Source organism: Procambarus clarkii, chromosome 72 (genome assembly GCF_040958095.1).
Source record: "Procambarus clarkii isolate CNS0578487 chromosome 72, FALCON_Pclarkii_2.0, whole genome shotgun sequence".
NCBI classification, from domain to species: domain Eukaryota; kingdom Metazoa; phylum Arthropoda; class Malacostraca; order Decapoda; family Cambaridae; genus Procambarus; species Procambarus clarkii.
This window is the reverse complement of record NC_091221.1, coordinates 11,488,688-11,506,566: the sequence shown is the minus strand read 5'-3', so window position 1 is coordinate 11,506,566 and position 17,879 is coordinate 11,488,688. Positions and strand designations below refer to the sequence as shown.

The window sequence follows — 17,879 nt, the reverse complement described above, 5'->3', positions numbered from 1 at the left end:
GCCGTCCACATAGCTGAATAAGCCAGCCAAAAGGTGGCACGGGCATGAATAGCCCGGAAGTGGTGGCCCTTTTGAGCCATTACCAGTATCATTAGCTGATACTGGAGAATAATAGCTGGATAATATACAATGCAGGTAAGTTGTATAATCCAGGTGTGTTGCTGCCCTCCCTCAGGTGTGGTAAGTGTGGGTGCCCTCCCTCAGGTGTGGCGAGTGTAACTGCCCTCTCTCAGGTGTGGTAAGTGTGGCTGCCCTCCCCCAGGTGTGGGGGAGGGTTGCAGGGCTTGGGGATGCAGCAAGTGAGTCAGAGAGCGACCACCATGACCAATCGATGGCCAAGTCTGATGTGTTCGTTATTTTCTCTGTAGCGTTTTCATCCGTCCCCCCCCCCTCCCTGCGTCTCGACGCCCCCCCCCCTCCTTCTCTCCTCTCTCTTCTCCTCCTCTCTCCTCTCCTCTCCTCTCCTCCTCCTCCTCCCTCTCTCATATCCCAAGTCTCTCATCTTCCTATACTTGCATTATTCACTTATCATTGATATGAGGAAAGTTGCAATCGATCAAAATATGGCCACACAAAGGACTACCATGATGGTGAAATATGGATCTTAGAGTACAATCTTTTCAGATGTGACAGGAAACACGGGCTTCAGGGTGGGGGTCAGCCTCTACATCAAAGACACACTCATCTGTACTGAAGCTGCTAAACACCACAAGCGATATGGTGGAAGTGCTGATAATCAAAATAGATATCCTAAATCTATTGTCTCTGTATATAAGTCACCGGAGGCAAATCCTCAGCAGTTTTAAGACCAACTAATGAAAATAGAGCACTGCTTGGCAAACGTCGCTAATCCAGCCACGAACATCCTATTGGTCCTATTAAGAGAGGGTTCTGGGGCCAGATTCACGAAAGCACTTACGAACGTGTACATCTTTCCTCAATCTTTGACGGCTTTGGTTACATTTATTAAACAGTTTACAAGCATGAAAACTTCCCATTCAACTGTTGTTATTGTTATAAACAGCCTCCTGGTGCTTCGGAGCTCATTAACTGTTTAATAATTGGAAACAAAGCCGCCAAAGATTGAGAAGATGTACAGGTTCGTAAGTGTTTGCGTAAGGGCTTTGGTGAATCTGGCCCCAGGCCCAGTAATGACACCCTCCGCACTTAATGAGTGAAAGATGGCGGGCTGAATCTTTAGATTTCTTCACTTGAAAAGATGAATGTGAATGTTGACCAGACCACACACTAGAAGGTGAAGGGACTGACGACGTTTCGGTCCGTCCTGGACCATTCTCAAGTCGATATCGACTTAGAATGAATCGACTTGAGAATGGTCCAGGACGGACCGAAACGTCGTCGTCCCTTCACCTTCTAGTGTGTGGTCTGGTCAACATACTTTAGCCACGTTATTGTGACTCGCATATGAATGTTATTTTCTAAAAGGCCAGTATGAGGCTATGTTTAGGGCCCCAATAAACAACATGACAGTTAAAAGTTCCGGACAGCTTCTGTATGCATACCAACCAAACTCACTCTAAATACTATAACTGACATTAACACACAACTCTCAACTTCATACTTTATTATGCACCCCATACCCATCCCGTGGGTGGTGGTGGAATGGTTTCTCAGTGTCACAGTAGTTAGTAAATGGAATGCATTAGACAGCGATGTGGTGGAGGCTAACTTCATACACAGTTTCAAATGTAGATATGATAGAGCTCGAGAAGCTCCGGAGTCTGTACACCAGTATATTGACGGTTGAGAGGCGGGACCAAAGAGCCAAAGCTCAACCCCCTCAAGCACAACTAGACTAGCACACACACACACACACACACACACACACACACACACACACACACACACACACACACACACACACACACACACACACACACACACACACACCCCCCACACACACACACCACACACACACCCCACACACCACACACACACCACACACACCACACACACACCACACACACCACACACACACCACACACACCACACACACACCACACACACCACACACACACCACACACACACACCACACACACCACACACACACCACACACACACCACACACACACACACCACACACCACACACACACACACACACCCACCACACACACCCACCACACACCACACACCACACACAGAGCTTGAAGGCACAGTTGTAGGGCCATTCGTCATTATCGTCCGCTCTCAATGCCCTAATGGGACACGTTTGAGAAATATCCTCGGGGGGGGGGGGGAACCCATTAATGGCTTGTGTGTGTCACTCATGCACTCACCTGTATATTATTGAGGGTTGAGCTTTAGCTCTGGAGCTCCTCCTCTGAATGATACGTTTGAGTGTGTGCTGACTACCTTGCTTATGATACTCTTGACGTTAGTGAGGACTGGTTGCACTTGATGAGTTACGGAAGGTGGTGGTGCACAAGGGCTCGGTGTTGGCTGCGCGTCCTTCACGCCCCTTGACCTTCCTCTGTTTATTACCATAACTCTCCAGGTTTCCTAATGTCGGCATTGACCACCCTGCCAACTGAGACCTCTTCATCAGCTCTCCCTCCTCCTCCTTCCACCCTCCTGCTTCCTTTTCCTCCCTCCTCACAGCATGCCGAGAGTGGCGGAAAGCGCCAACTATCTTGAGGTTATCTTGAGATGATTTCGGGGCTTTAGTTTCCCCGCGGCCCGGTCCTCGACCAGGCCTCCACCCCCAGGAAGCAGCCCGTGACAGCTGACTAACACCCAGGTACCTATTTTACTGCTAGGTAACAGGGGCATTCAGGGTGAAAGAAACTCTGCCCATTGTTTCTCGCCGGCGCCCGGGATCGAACCCAGGACCACAGGATCACAAGTCCAGCGTGCTGTCCGCTCGAACGACCGGCTCCTAACTAGTTCTGCAGAACATAAAGATATCTCTTATGGCATGCAAAGGGAAGCAACCTCAGTCTAGATAAGATAAGCAACCTAGGCAAGATAACAGGCAGGGACAAGTCCAGGAGGACGATACCCAGGAAGCAGGCATCAAAGAACTCACAGCTCCCTGACAAGAGGGAGCCAGCTTAGCTTAGCTGCCAACACCCACACATCGTGTCAGCAAGGCGGACAGCCCGCCCGCTTTCATACCTCTCACTGTATTTCCCACTTCTATACTTTCCCTTCACCTATGCCTCGCCTTCCTCTTTACTTAAAAAACCTGTTTTACACTGTTCCTGCTTCCACCACTACTACAGTTTCTTATAATGAAGTTCCTTATGTACAAATCCACAAGGGCCGTGACGAGGATTCGAACCTGCGTCCGGGAGCATCCCAGACACTGCCTCAGTCGATTAAGGCAGTGTCTGGGATGCTCCCGGACGCAGGTTCGAATCCTCGTCACGGCCCTTATGGATTTGTTCATAAGTTCCGAAGGTGAAGGGACGAAACGTGGTCGTCCCTTCATCTTCTAGTGTGTGGTCTGGTCAACCTCGCCTTTCTAACCAGTCTATTTTTCCTGTTATATCTATTATATATATTTAACGCACACGCGCGCGCGCATGAACACCGGTGGAAATTGAGTACCCAAATGAGCCACAGAGACGTTAGAAAGATTTATTTCACTGTCAGAGTAGTAGACAAATGGAATGCATTAGGCAGTGATGTGGTGGAGGCTGACTCCATACACAGCTTCAAGTGTAGATATGATAGAGCCCAATAGGCTCAGGAATCTGTACACCAGTTGATTGACAGTTGAGAGGCAGGGACCAAAGAGCCAGAGCTCAACCCCCGCAAACACAATTAGGTGAGTACATCCCCAGGAAGCAGCCTTTAGTAGCCGTCTTAACTCCCAGGTACCTATTTACTGCTAGGCGAATAGGTGCATCAGGGTGAAAGAAACTATTTGTTTCCGCCTCCGCCGGGAATCGAACCCGGTTAATTAGGACTACAACCCCCCCCCCCAGGCGCTATCCACTGACCCGCGAGGCCCCATGTGACCTGTGATGTGTCCGTAATGGGAAGAAAACCAAGAGTGATGTTTATATAGTGTTCTCTGTGCATGTGATACCGCTAGTCGTCATTGGTTGTGGCGATAGTGATTGTGGTGGTGATTGTAGTGGTGGATGTAGTGGTGATTGTAGTGGTGGTGATTGTGGTGGTGGTGATTGTGGTGGTGGTGATTGTAGTGGTGGTGATTGTAGTGGTGGATGTAGTGGTGATTGTAGTGGTGGTGATTGTGGTGGTGGTGATTGTAGTGGTGGATGTAGTGGTGATTGTAGTGGTGGTGATTGTGGTGGTGGTGATTGTGGTGGTGGTGATTGTAGTGGTGATTGTAGTGGTGGTGATTGTGGTGGTGGTGATTGTGGTGGTGGTGATTGTAGTGGTGGATGTAGTGGTGATTGTAGTGGTGGTGATTGTGGTGGTGGTGATTGTAGTGGTGGTGATTGTGGTGGTGGTGATTGTAGTGGTGGTGATTGTAGTGGTGATTGTAGTGGTGGTGATTGTGGTGGTGGTGATTGTAGTGGTGGTGATTGTAGTGGTGGTGATTGTGGTGGTGGTGATTGTAGTGGTGGATGTAGTGGTGATTGTAGTGGTGGTGATTGTGGTGGTGGTGATTGTAGTGGTGGATGTAGCGGTGATTGTAGTGGTGGATGTAGTGGTGATTGTAGTGGTGGATGTAGTGGTGGATGTAGTGGTGATTGTAGTGGTGGTGGATGTAGTGGTGATTGTAGTGGTGGTGAGAGAGGAGAGGACACAGTGGGAGGTGTGTGGGATACTAACTGCTCAACATCACCAGTCGCTGCCTCCAAACATTGTATTATGGTGCTCTGGCAAGTTAAATTTCAACACTCACTTTCATCTCATTTTCCTCCCCTCCCCCCCCCCCCTTTTCTCTCCCTCGTCTTCCCTCCATCTCTCTCCTCCCTCTCCCTCCCCCCCCTTCCCCTCTCTAATTTTACTGTGTAAATTTGAGACTCATTGTAAATATGCATTGAGAGAAACGTTGCAGCTATGTTTCCCACACATTTGGACCAACTGTTGACTTTTCCTCAAGGAATATTCTGACTACATCTTCCTAATACTTCCTGAATTATTGTTCGTTGTTATGTCTTCAGGAAGCTTATTTCCTGAGGCGTCTTGGATGTGATTCGGTTGAGGCTTTCATCATATTGTTTTACTTTTTTCCCCATAAGTTTCCAGGGTGATGGGGGCTTTTCCAGGGTGATGGGGGCTTTTCCAGGGTGATGGGGCTTTTCCAGGGTGATGGGCTTTTCCAGGGTGATGGGCTTTTCCAGGGTGATGGGCTTTTCCAGGGTGATGGGCTTTTCCAGGGTGATGGGCTTTTCCAGGGTGATGGGGGCTTTTCCAGGGTGATGGGCTTTTCTAGGGTGATGGGCTTTTCCAGGGTGATGGGCTTTTCCAGGGTGATGGGCTTTTCCAGGGTGATGGGCTTTTCCAGGGTGATGGGCTTTTCCAGGGTGATGGGCTTCTCCAGGGTGATGGGCTTTTCCAGGGTGATGGGCTTTTCCAGGGTGATGGGCTTTTCCAGGGTGATGGGCTTTTCCAGGGTGATGGGCTTTTTCAGGGTGATGGGCTTTTCCAGGGTGATGGGCTTTTCCAAGGGTGATGGGCTTTTCCAAGGGTGATGGGCCTATCCAGGGTGTCTTTGACCTCTTTGGATTTGGGTTATATCATCCCAGTTTTTTTTTGAGGGGGGGAGGATCTCATTTGCATAAATGTTGCATCTTATTTGCGCTGGCGTCCACCCGTTGTTATTGTAGGTAATTGTTATATGTAGTTTGGAGTATTGTGAGAGGCAGGAGCGTGGTGGGAGGGAAGGGGGGGGGGGAGTAACGGTGAGGGAGTGGGTGCGGCAGGAAGCCTGGGGTGGTTGGAGGGGGGTGGGGGGTCTCTACGGGTAAACAAGCAGCCAGTGAGTGCATAATGCCCACCACTGATGCCCGCCCGTGAGTGGCTCTCCATAACCCTGGCTACCCAGGTCTTCACCCCCTCCCCCCACCCCCCTACTAACTGGGTCACCTTGTGGAGGTTCTTACAAGGCCAGGTCATGGGTCACCTCGGCACTACCACATTACTCTTGGCACCACATTGGCAGTAAAAATTAACTGCTTCTAGGATCTACCTACCTACCTACCCTACAGCCTTGTGGATCAGGTATCCTTTGGTCGTGTTTATCAAGTTCTCTCGAACACTGTGAGGGGTCGGCCAGTTATGTCCCTTATGTGTAGTGGAAGCGTGTTGAACAGTCTCGGGCCTCTGATGTTGATAGTTCTCTCTCAGAGTACCTGTTGCACCTCTGCTTTTCAACGGGGGTATTCTGCACTTCCTGCCATGCCTTCTGGTCTCATGTGGGGCTTTGTGTGCAGACGTATAACTACTCACTAATATGTTCCAAGTGTAAATTATTGTCTCGCCTGCGCTTTAAGAGAATACAGGTTTAACATTTTTAAGCGGTCCCAATAATTTAGTTGTTCTATTGAGGGATTCTGGCTTTACAAAACCATTGTTCATTTTCCAGTTTAGAACAGGAGAGATTTCTGAAATAGAGGGAATACAGAGAACATACAGCACACATAGGCACGATAAAACTCAATTATTAGGACCTGTCTCGAAGGTCTCATCATCATGTACTCTATGGAAAGGAGACGAGAGAGGTATCAAATAATATACAGTATACATGGAAGATACTGGAAGGCCAGGTCCCAAATTTGCACAGTAGAATAACACCATTCTGGAGCGAATGATACGGAAGGAGATGCAGAATAGAACCAGTGAGGAGTCGAGGTGTTATAGACACAGAGAACACTGAACATCAGAGGTCAACGCCTGTTCAATCCAGCAAGCATTAGAAACATTGCCGGAACAAAGGTGGATGTCTTCAAGAAGCATTTAGACAAGTTCTTGCCGGAATTGCCGGACCAACCAGGATGTAGTTGATACGCGGGCCTGCGGGCCGCTCCAAGCAACAGCCTGTTGGACCAAGTTATCACAAGTTATCTGGTGCCAAGCCGGGCTTTGAGAGGAACAGAACCCTTGAAACCCTCTCCAGGTATGTTTGTGATGTTCTCATTCCAGTTTGTATCTCTGTCTCTTAATGTTACGCGACCTTCACATATTTCTATTTACTTAAAGCATTTGTTTAGCTTAATTATTTAGCTCATGTTTAGAGTGAGTGTTAACTTGTGACGCAGGTTCGAGCCCACCTTCCTGCTCCAGAGGTTTCCTCAGCGATAGGAAAGGAAACTGGCACTAGATGGCAGTTCAACAATTGAAGCTGAGTAAATCCCACTATGATAGTGATTATTTTTGTTGAGATTAATCCACATTTATAACCTTGTTGGCAGCAGCAGCAGCAGCAGCGTGTGAAGGCTGAACAAGGAGGCAAGTTGCTAGGCGCAGGAGATAAAGGATAAGTCAAATATGTACTTAGGCACTTAATTAAATATGTATTGGTAAAGTCATGGCAGATAATGTAGAGGAAGGTTGGTGGATGCCGCTCGGGGAAGGCAACATGATATATTTTGACGAGTAGGGTGGTGGGAACTGGAGACCAGGCCAGTACAAGTGAGCCAGTACGCAAATAAACCCATAAACACCTCACAGACACCAGATAGTGGGTATGGAATCTTGACCTACGCTTCTCCTCTTATCTCTCCCTTCCTCCAGACCTCCTCCTCCAGGGACACACGAGGCAGAACACAGTTAACAGGTTTTCTTCCTATTGGGGAGTGTTGTACATGCTGCTATGGCGGTGTGTCCACTCACAGGATGAGTGGCGCTGCCCAATACTGTCACTATGGCGGTGTGTCCACTCACAGGATGAGTGGCGCTGCCCAATACTGTCTTTATGGCGGTGTGTCCACTCATAGGATGAGTGGCGCTGCCCAATACTGTCACTATGGCGGTGTGTCCACTTACAGGATGAGTGACGCTGCCCAATACTGTCACTATGGCGGTGTGTCCACTCATAGGATGAGTGGCGCTGCCCAATACTGTCACTATGGCGGTGTGTCCACTCACAAGATGAGTGGCGCTGCCCAATACTGTCACTATGGCGGTGTGTCCACTCACAAGATGAGTGGCGCTGCCCAATACTGTCCCTATGGCGGTGTGTCCACTCACAAGATGAGTGGCGCTGCCCAATACTGTCACTATGGCGGTGTGTCCACTCACAAGATGAGTGGCGCTGCCCAATACTGTCCCTATGGCGGTGTGTCCACTCACAAGATGAGTGGCGCTGCCCAATACTGTCACTATGGCGGTGTGTCCACTCACAAGATGAGTGGCGCTGCCCAATACTGTCCCTCGGGGCAAAATTTAAACACGGTTAACATCTGTGTTCAATCGACTTGAAAATGGTCCAGGACTGACCGAAACGTCGTCGTCCCTTCACTTGCTAGTGTGTGATCTGGTCACCACAGTAAACATTGCCAACCACCGCCCTCCAGTTGTGACAATGGTGCAAAGTATCGTTTTAGACCAATAAAACAACTATATACACCTTAATATCCTTGGCGGATCTTGAGTCAGTTCAGAGTCATTGATGGACCTGCCTTGGTGTCATTGTTAAGTAAATAGTGGAAGGTGTTTGAGCTGTGCTGGTGTCTGAGGGCGGGGCCAAGCGTCAGGCAGCGGTGCTGCTCAGTAGAACAGTTACTTCCGAGATGTGCAAAAAGAGCATGCAGTTGGAGAGGCAGAAGGGCGCGCACATTTGACAGGCAGAAGGGCGCGCACATTTGACAGGCAGAAGGGCGCGCACATTTGACAGGCAGAAGGGCGCGCACATTTGACAGGCAGAAGGGCGCGCACATTTGACAGGCAGAAGGGCGCGCACATTTGACAGGCAGAAGGGCGCGCACATTTGACAGGCAGAAGGGCGCGCACGTTTGACAGGCAGAAGGCACAGTGGAGAATGCTACTGGCGATGGGATTGAGAAGCATGTCCTGTACTGCCAGCCCGTCAAACACACACACTGAAACTACGACGTCGGTACAACGTTCGAACAAGTTTTTACACCTAACCAGTTATAACAACCAATATAACTAGTTGTAACAACGTTCTAATACGTCATAAACACGTTAAGCCAAGATGTAACAACTTTATTACAAGTTGTAACAAGCTGAAAATAGAGACAGTTTCGGTTTGTGTTTCCAGGGAGATGAGTGTAGTCAAGTTGTCAAGAACTGGGCCACATCTCTCCCGTTTGTCTCCTTCTTGGTAAAATGTTAACTGTTAACTTAACCCAAATGTTAAATAAATTGTTATAAGGTGACCTTGGTTAATTTATTTTCTCTAGAGAAAATAGATTAATCTCTCTCTTCTATCTCTCGTGTTCAGTCATGCTCCTTGTATTCATCTGTGTTTTTTTTTAGTAAAGAGGATGGAAGAATGGAGAGGTACAGGTAAAGGAAAGTTTAGAAGTGGGAAATACAGTGAGAGATATGACAGCAGGCGGACTGTCCGCCTTGCTGACACGATGGGTGGGTGTTGGCAGCTTAGCTAAGCTGGCTCCCTCTTGTCAGGGAGCTGTGAGTTCTTGTGTTCTTTGATGCTTGCTTTGTCTTCCTCGGTATCGTCCTCCTGGACTTGTCCCTTGCCTAGGTTGCTTATCTTATCTTGGCTGAGGTTGTTTCCCTTTGCATGCCATAAGAGATATCTAAGAGATAAGAGATACATAAGATGTTTCTGCAGAACTAGTTGGAGCTTTCCTGCCACTCTCCGCATGCTTCCTTTTAATCTTGCATCACCTTACCCTCTCTTTTGCCTTGTTTGATAATGTCCATTATCTAAGCTTGTCTCGTAGCTTGCCCCTGATGCCTCCCCCCCCGTCCCTGCTACCATTGGACATTTTCCCTGTCGCCACGCCAGGGACAATTTCCCGTGGTGGTGGTGGTGCGTTCCCCCTCCCTTCACCCTTGTGGTGCGTTCCCCCTCCCTTCACCCTTGTGGCGCGTTCCCCCTCCCTTCACCCTTGTGGCGCGTTCCCCCTCCCTTCACCCTTGTGGCGCGTTCCCCCTCCCTTCACCCTTGTGGCGCGTTCCCCCTCCCTTCACCCTTGTGGCGCGTTCCCCCTCCCTTCACCCTTGTGGCGCGTTCCCCCTCCCTTCACCCTTGTGGCGCGTTCCCCCTCCCTTCACCCTTGTGGTGCGTTCCCCCTCCCTTCACCCTTGTGGTGAAGCCGTTAATACTCACTGACCACACAACCCTGAAACTTGACGACTGTCCGGTATGGCTGGGTTATGGCTGGGGTGGAAGGTCGGGTCGAGGGAGGCAGACATGCTGGCCACATACAACTTGGCTGGTCTGATCCTCGTCTCGTGTTCTGGGGCCAGATTCACGAAAGCACTTACGCAAACACTTACGAACCTGGGGCCAGATTCACGAAAGCACTTACGCAAACACTTACAAACCTGGGGCCAGATTCACGAAAGCACTTACGCAAACACTTATGAACCTGGGGCCAGATTCACGAAAGCACTTACGCAAACACTTACGAACCTGGGGCCAGATTCACGAAAGCAGTTACGCAAACACTTACGAACCTGTACATCTTTTCTCAATCTTTGGCGGCTTTGTTTACAATTATTTAACACTTAATGAGCTCCGAAGCACCAGGAGGCTGTTTATAACAATAAGAACAGTTGAATAGCAAGTTTTCACGCTTGTAAACTGTTTAATAAATGTAACCAAAGCCGTCAAGGATTGAGGAACGATGTACACGTTCGTAAGTGCTTGCGTAAGTGCTTTCGTGAATCTGGCCCCCTGGACGTAGTCCCATTAACAACAACAGCGGGCACAGACGGGAGACAGTAAATTACAGACCAGAGTCACTGACACGAATTCTGTGTCTGTGTACTGTGACGACGCATACTGTGACACGTATTCTGTGTACTGTGACGACGAATACTGTGACACGTATTCTGTGATGTATAAAATAATCAGGTTGGGAATAAATTTAATAACAAATGAGCAGCAGCATGGATTTAGGAGTAAGTCGTGGCTGACAAACGTGATCGATTTCTGTGAAGAGGTTACTCAGACGGGGAAAGGGAGGCTTAGTAGACTGTATTTTCCTAGATTGACAGTTTTTTGTGTGTGTACTCCAGCCTCCTCTTGAAAGGCTGGAGTGAGGCTGGCGAATATTAGACGTCACCACACCCTGGGCTCCTTCACGGCCTACGGGCTCACCATTAGCCCGTGCTACTTGGAACTTTTTGTTCCAAGTAGCAAATCTTAAACAACAACATCCTTCATGGCAGTCTACACAGCTGTTAGACCAATGCTGGAATGTGCAGCACCGGCCGGGAATCCGCTCCTTGTGAACCATAAACCAAAGTTAGACAGGTACAAAGGTTTACAAGAAGATCAGTGTCAGAGCAAAGAGGACTGAACTCCGAGGATAGGTTTAGGGAACTCCACCTCATAACCCTAAAGAGACGAAACATGATTGTAACATAAAAGATACTGAAGGGACTTAACAAGGTGGACAGGACAGCCTCTTTAAAGTGAGAGAAAGTAGGATGTAAGTGGAAGCTAGAAACGCAAACGAGGCGAAAGCATTTAAGGAAAAACCTCGTACTTTGTACGGTGGATATTGAGAAGAACAACAGGTGGAATGCATTGAAAGAAGGTGTGGGACCAGATGCGACAAAGCATTAGAACGTCTGAATAGTTAAATTATAACGCGACAGGTACAACAAAGCCAGTGAGTGCAGCATAAAGAGCCAGACCTTACTTCCCTATAGATATTGATAGGCAAGTGCCAGTTGAAAGGTGGGACCAAAGAGCCGAAGTACGACTCACACAAACACAATTACATAATCACGTAAGCCCGTGTTATTCGTATCAGCCTATGTACACACATGCGGGCTAGTGTACACAACATGCCCCCCCCCCCCCTCATGTACGCCCATGTTGGCACAGCTGAGTGTGGATTCATGTGCACATTATTGCCCGTATGAGCTACATACTCCTAATCATACTCTTCACTAACCATTTGTGTTGCACTTGTGTTAATAATGAATATATTTAATGCTCTTATCTCGAATATCAGAGTTTGGTGTTCTTTTATGGTATATTTGGTTGTGTTGAAACACTAATTGTTACATTTCTTTGGTTTATTGCTCTCGACACCTAATGTATGTGTTGTTGTTGTTGTTGTTTGAAGAAGTTATTTTATAGTGAATATGGCATTTTCTATAGGATTGTTTGTCCTATTTAAGTTTAAGGATACAAGTGCAACTGCAAGAAAAATGACAGGTTGGATAACAAGAACCTGTCAAACAAGAGATGATACTAGACCTTTTAGGATAAAGTATTATTTCCCACCAACAGCCCAATTCCAAGCTGGATACATTGCTAACTTGGAGAACATGTGAAGACCTATTACTGCCTGAATCCATCCGATCAAACATCTTTTAGTTATTGGGACCGCTTAAAATGTGTTCACTCCCGGGAGTGAACAATAGGGAGCCGGTCGGCCGAGCGGACAGCACGCTGGACTTGTGGTCCTGGGTTCGATCCCAGGCGCTGGCGAGAAACAATGGGCAGAGTTTCTTTCACCCTATACCCCTGTTACCTAGCAGTAAAATAGGTACCTGGGTGTTAGTCAGCTGTCGCGGGCTGCTTCCTGGGGGTGGAGGCCTGGTCGAGGACCGGGCCGCGGGGACACTAAAAGCCCCGAAATATCTCAAGATAACCTCAAGATAACCTCAAGATAACCGCCCACCTGGGTGTGGGAATTATGCGTAAGTTTATACTTTGAAAGTATTAGAGGGACTGGTTCCAAATGTGCACACAGAGGTAGCACCACTTAAGACGAGAAGGCATGGCAGGATGTGCAAAAATAACCCCTTTGAAAAGTAGAGGTGTAGACGACCTGATTGAAAGAGAACTATTAAAAGCAACGGGCCAAGACTAAGTCAAATATTATAAATAGTTTATAATTGGCATCATCAATATATTTATCTGGAGATACTTGAGAGATAAAGAAGCATTTGGTGTTAAGCTGAATGACTGTTATGTGTAGGCGAGTGTTGTACTCGTCTAGTTGTGCTTGTGGGGGTGGAGCTCTGGCTCTTTGGTCCCGCCTCTTAACTGTCAATCAACTGGTGTACAGATTCCTGAGCCTACTGGGCTCTATCATATCTATCTTCAGGTTATCTTGAGATGATTTCGGGGCTTTAGTGTCCCCGCGGCCCGGTCCTCGACCAGGCCTCCACCCCTAGGAAGCAGCCCGTAACAGCTGACTAACACCCAGGTATCTATTTTACTGCTAGGTAACAGGGGCATAGGGTGAAAGACACTCTGTCCATTGTTTCTCGCCGGCGCCTGGGATTGAATCCAAGACCACAGGATCACAAGTCCAGGGTGCTGTCCGCTCGGCCGACCAGCTCCCCATTTGAAACTGTGTATGGAGTCAGCCTCCACCACATCACCTCCTAGTGCATTCCATTTATTAACTGCTCTGTGAAAAAGTTCTTTCAAACGTCTCTGTGGCTCATTTGTTATGGCGTTGTGTTGATGTTTACCCGGGAGTGCCCGGGGGCGGCACAGAGGGCACTTGTTCAACCTGGGCAGTCAGGTCCGGTTTGTTTCCCCACTACACAATGCTACTTGTGTCTGGTACAGTGGCCGTCTTGTGACCCCTTCCCCGGGGGTCGTGCTTCCTGGCCTTCAAGTTGGCCGTGTTTTAACTGCTCACATGCTGGAAGTTAATTGCTTGGTTTGGCAGATTTGGTTTCTTGTGGGTCGTTGATTGAATGTGTGGGTGAGGGGGGGGGGGGTGAGGGGGTTGTGTGGGGGGGCAAGCTAGAACTAACACACACACACACACACACACACACACACACACACACACACACACACACACACACACACACACACACACACACACACACACACACACACGGGAGACATGATAACCACCTACAAAATTCACAGGGGGAATTGACAGGGTGGACAAAGACAAACTCTTCAGCACGGGTGGGACACGAACAAGGGGACACAGGTGGAAAGTGAGTACCCAAATGAGCCACAGAGACGTTAGAAAGAATTTTTTCAGTGTCAGAGTAGTTAACAAATGGAATGCACTAGGCAGTGATGTGGTGGAGGCTGACTCCATACACAGTTTCAAATGCAGATATGATAGAGCCCAGTAGGCTCAGGAACCTGTACACCTGTTGATTGACAGTTGAGAGGCGGGACCAAACAGCCACTCTCTCACACACTCGCACACACAACGGGTCCGCAGCCACTTCATCACCCTGCCTTTCCTAACTGTCGATCGTGTAAGCATTAAACGATTGATTTATGACAGTAGCAATACATGTGTCTAACATCCATTTTCTTGCTTCTTGTATAGTCTTGTACTGTCCTTATATAGTATACTTATACTATCCCCCCCTCTGTCTGTCTATCTGGTTTCGACACCGGGGCTGCATGTTGAGGATTGGTCTGACGTATACTATGTGCCTTTGATGATGTTTTAGGGTTAGAGACGCTCTCAGGTCCTGTGTTTCTAGGGTGTACTGGTCACTTAGGGTGAGGGACGCCCTCCCTGGTGTGAGTGGCCGCCCGCCTGGTGTTCCACCGCCAGGAGAGGGCTCACCCTGCCTCACCCCTCGCCTCTAGCACGCCCATAGTCACCCTAGAAGTCATTTTGAAGTGGGCGGGTGAGGGTGTAGGTGGTGGGTGAGGGTGTAGGTGGTGGGTGAGGGAGCAGGTGGGTGAGGGTGTGGGTGGCAGACGGTAGCCTCTTAACTGACCTGACCACAGTGGTGTCAGTTCATGTTTCAAGCGTCGGTCATTGAGTGGGATTTACAACTGACAGGCTGGGGGGTGGGGGGTGCAGTAGCCGTAATGAGGACACCTGACCCCTGACCCCGGCCATGTGGAGGTCAGTTGTTCTCCCTCACTTGAGGGGAACAAGGAGGGACTTCTCCCCTCACTCAACACTTCCCCCTATTTCTGTCCATTTTCTCCTTTCTATTTAATACTATTTTTAGGTGGGTGAGACGGGTTGTTACTCTGAAATTAAAGAAAACGTTCTTTCTAATACCTCTGTGGCTCATCTGTGTACTCCATCTGTGTCCCCTTGTGTTAAATGGTCTTTATCTACCCTATCAATTCCTCAGAATCTTGTATGTGGTGATTATGTGTCTCCTAACTTCTGTCTTCCAGCGACTTTAAGTTCAGTTCCCGTAGTATCTCCTCGTAGCTCATACCCTTCAGCTCAGGTACTAGTCTGGTGGCATACCTTTGAACATTCTCAAATTTAGTCTTGAGCTTGACGAGATATGGACTCAGTGTTGGAGTTGCATACTCTAGGATTGGTCTGACATAAGTGGTATACAAGGTTTTGAGCGATTCCTTACACAAGTTTCTAAAGGCCGTTCTTATGTTGGCCAACCTGGCATATGCTGCTGATGTTTTCCTCTTGATGTGGGCTTCAGGGGACAGGTCTGGTGTGATATCAACCCCCAGGTCTTTCTCATTTTCTCACTGTGTGTGTGTGTATACTCAGTTGTGCTTGCGGGGATTGAGCTCTGTCTCTTTGGCCCCGCCTCTCAACTGTCAATAAACTGGTATACAGATTTCTGAGCCTTCTGGGCACTATCATATATATACATTTGAAACTGTGTATGGAGTCAGCCTCCACCACATCACTGCCTAATGCATTCCACCTGTTAACTACTCTAAAAGTTCTTTCTAAGTGTGTGAAAAAGTGTGTGTGGATTTACCTAGTTGTGCTTGCGGGGTTTGAGAACTGCTCTTTCGGCCCGCCTCTCAACTGTCAATCAATTAACTGTTACTAACTACTAACTATTTTTTTTCCACACACACCAGGAAGCATCCCATAACAGCTGTCTAACTCCCAGGTACCTATTTACTTCTAGGTAACAGGGGCATCAGAGTGAAAGAAACTCTGCCCATTGTTTCTCGCCGGCGCCTGGAATCGAACCCCTGGCCCACAGGATTACGTGTCCAGCGTGCTGTCCACTCAGCCACCGGCCCCCCGAGGCCGGTGTGTGTGTGGGGTGCCATTATGAAGATGGATGCACAGGGCAGGCACTGTTTTGCCCCCCAGATGGTGGCAGGGCATGATGGGTGCCCGGGGGCATTGGCGGCACTGTGGCGCTAACACCCCCCCCCCTTACATCAGCCCCAAAAATCCCTCACAGACCCTAGAACCCCCCCCCCCCCCATCTCCCATTTTCTTTCCCTGCCGTTCATGATATCCCTCACCCCTGGGACAGCTGAGTGGACAGCGCATCGGATTCGTACTCCTGAGGTTCCGGGTTCAATCCCCGTTGGAGGCGGAGACAAATGGGGCAAAGTGTTTCTTTCACCCTGATGCCCCCTGTCACCTAGCAGTAAATTGGTACTTGGGAGTTAGTCAGCTGCTACGGGCTGCTTCCTGGGGGGGTGGAGGCCTGGTCGATGACCGGGCCGCGGGGACGCTAAGCCCGGAAACCATCTCAAGGTAAGGTAACCAGTAGATTGATTCTTGAGAGGCGGGACACAGAGCCGAAACTCAACCCCCGCAAGCACAACTAGTTGAGTACGTACACACACACACACACACACACACACGCACGCACGCACACAGTTCTGGAGTGATAGTCCACAGACCCGGGTTTAATAGTGGAGGGTTATATGAGACCAGTCCGGTGGGAAAGAGAACTATGAAAGACAAATGAGGTGGAGTTCACTGCTCAAATATACAGAAGTAATGGAGCTGTTCACTCAAGGGAGACGGCCCACTAAGACCCAGTAAGCCCCGGGAGCAATAGTCACCAGAGTTTACCAGGAGTGTACATTTGTTTGGGGACCAATTAAGATTTAAGGTGGGGGAGCCGGTCGGCCGAGTGGACAGCACGCTGGACTTGTGATCCTGTGGTCCTGGGTTCGATCCCAGGCGCCGGCGAGAATCAATGGGCAGAGTTTTTCACCCTATGCCCCTGTTACCTAGCAGTAAAATAGGTACCTGGGTGTTAGTCAGCTGTCACGGGCTGCTTCCTGGGGGTGGAGGCCTGGTCGAGGACCGGACCGCGGGGACACTAAAAAGCCCCGAAATCATCTCAAGATAACCTCAAGATAACCTACATGCTGGATGGTAGTCTGGGAGTTGTTCTACTCTCCAAGCATGGCCCGAGGCCAGGCTTGACTTGTGAGAGCTTGGTCCACCAGGCTGTTGCTTGGAGCGGCCCACATATCCACCACAGCCCGGTTGGTCCGGTACTCCTTGAGGAAAAATTATCTCGTTTCCTCTTGAAGATGTCCACGGTTGTTCCGGCAATATTTCTTATGCTTGCTGGGAGGACGTTGAACAACCGCGGACCTCTGATGTTTATACAGTGTTCTCTGATTGTGCCTATGGCACCCCTGCTCTTCACTGGCTCTCTCCTGCATTTTCTTCCATATCTTTCACTCTAGCAAGTTGTTATTTTACAGTGTAGATTTAGGAGTTGGCCCGCCATAGGTGCCTGCACCTCCCAGAGGTTAAATAACAACTTACTAGAGTGAAAGATATGGAAGACAATGTAGGATAGAACCAGTGAAGAGCAGAGGTGCCATAGGCACAATCAGAGAACACTGTATAAACATCAGAGGTCCGCGGTTGTTCAACACCCTCCCAGCGACTATAAGAAATATTGCCGGAACAACCGTGGACATCTTCAAGAGGGTGGGACCATGAGGTGAAGAGTTCACTCACACGTTGTCTCCCGACCTGTTTGACCTCGTGAACCCTACCTGCAACACTCCCCCTCCCCCCCCCCCCTCATTGCAAGCTCGCCACGCTTGCAACACTGGAACGATGAAGAGTTGCTATATCCACATAGAGGCTGCGCACAGTCTTGCTCTTG

The 17,879-nt window shown here is 49.0% G+C and overlaps 1 protein-coding gene across 1 annotated transcript in view; it reads left to right on the top strand.

Moving 5' to 3' along the window:
• LOC123773723 (uncharacterized) overlaps positions 1–17,879 on the top strand; it is a 79,080-nt gene that overhangs the window by 42,295 nt on the left and 18,906 nt on the right. The gene's annotated exons all lie outside the window — the stretch shown is intronic.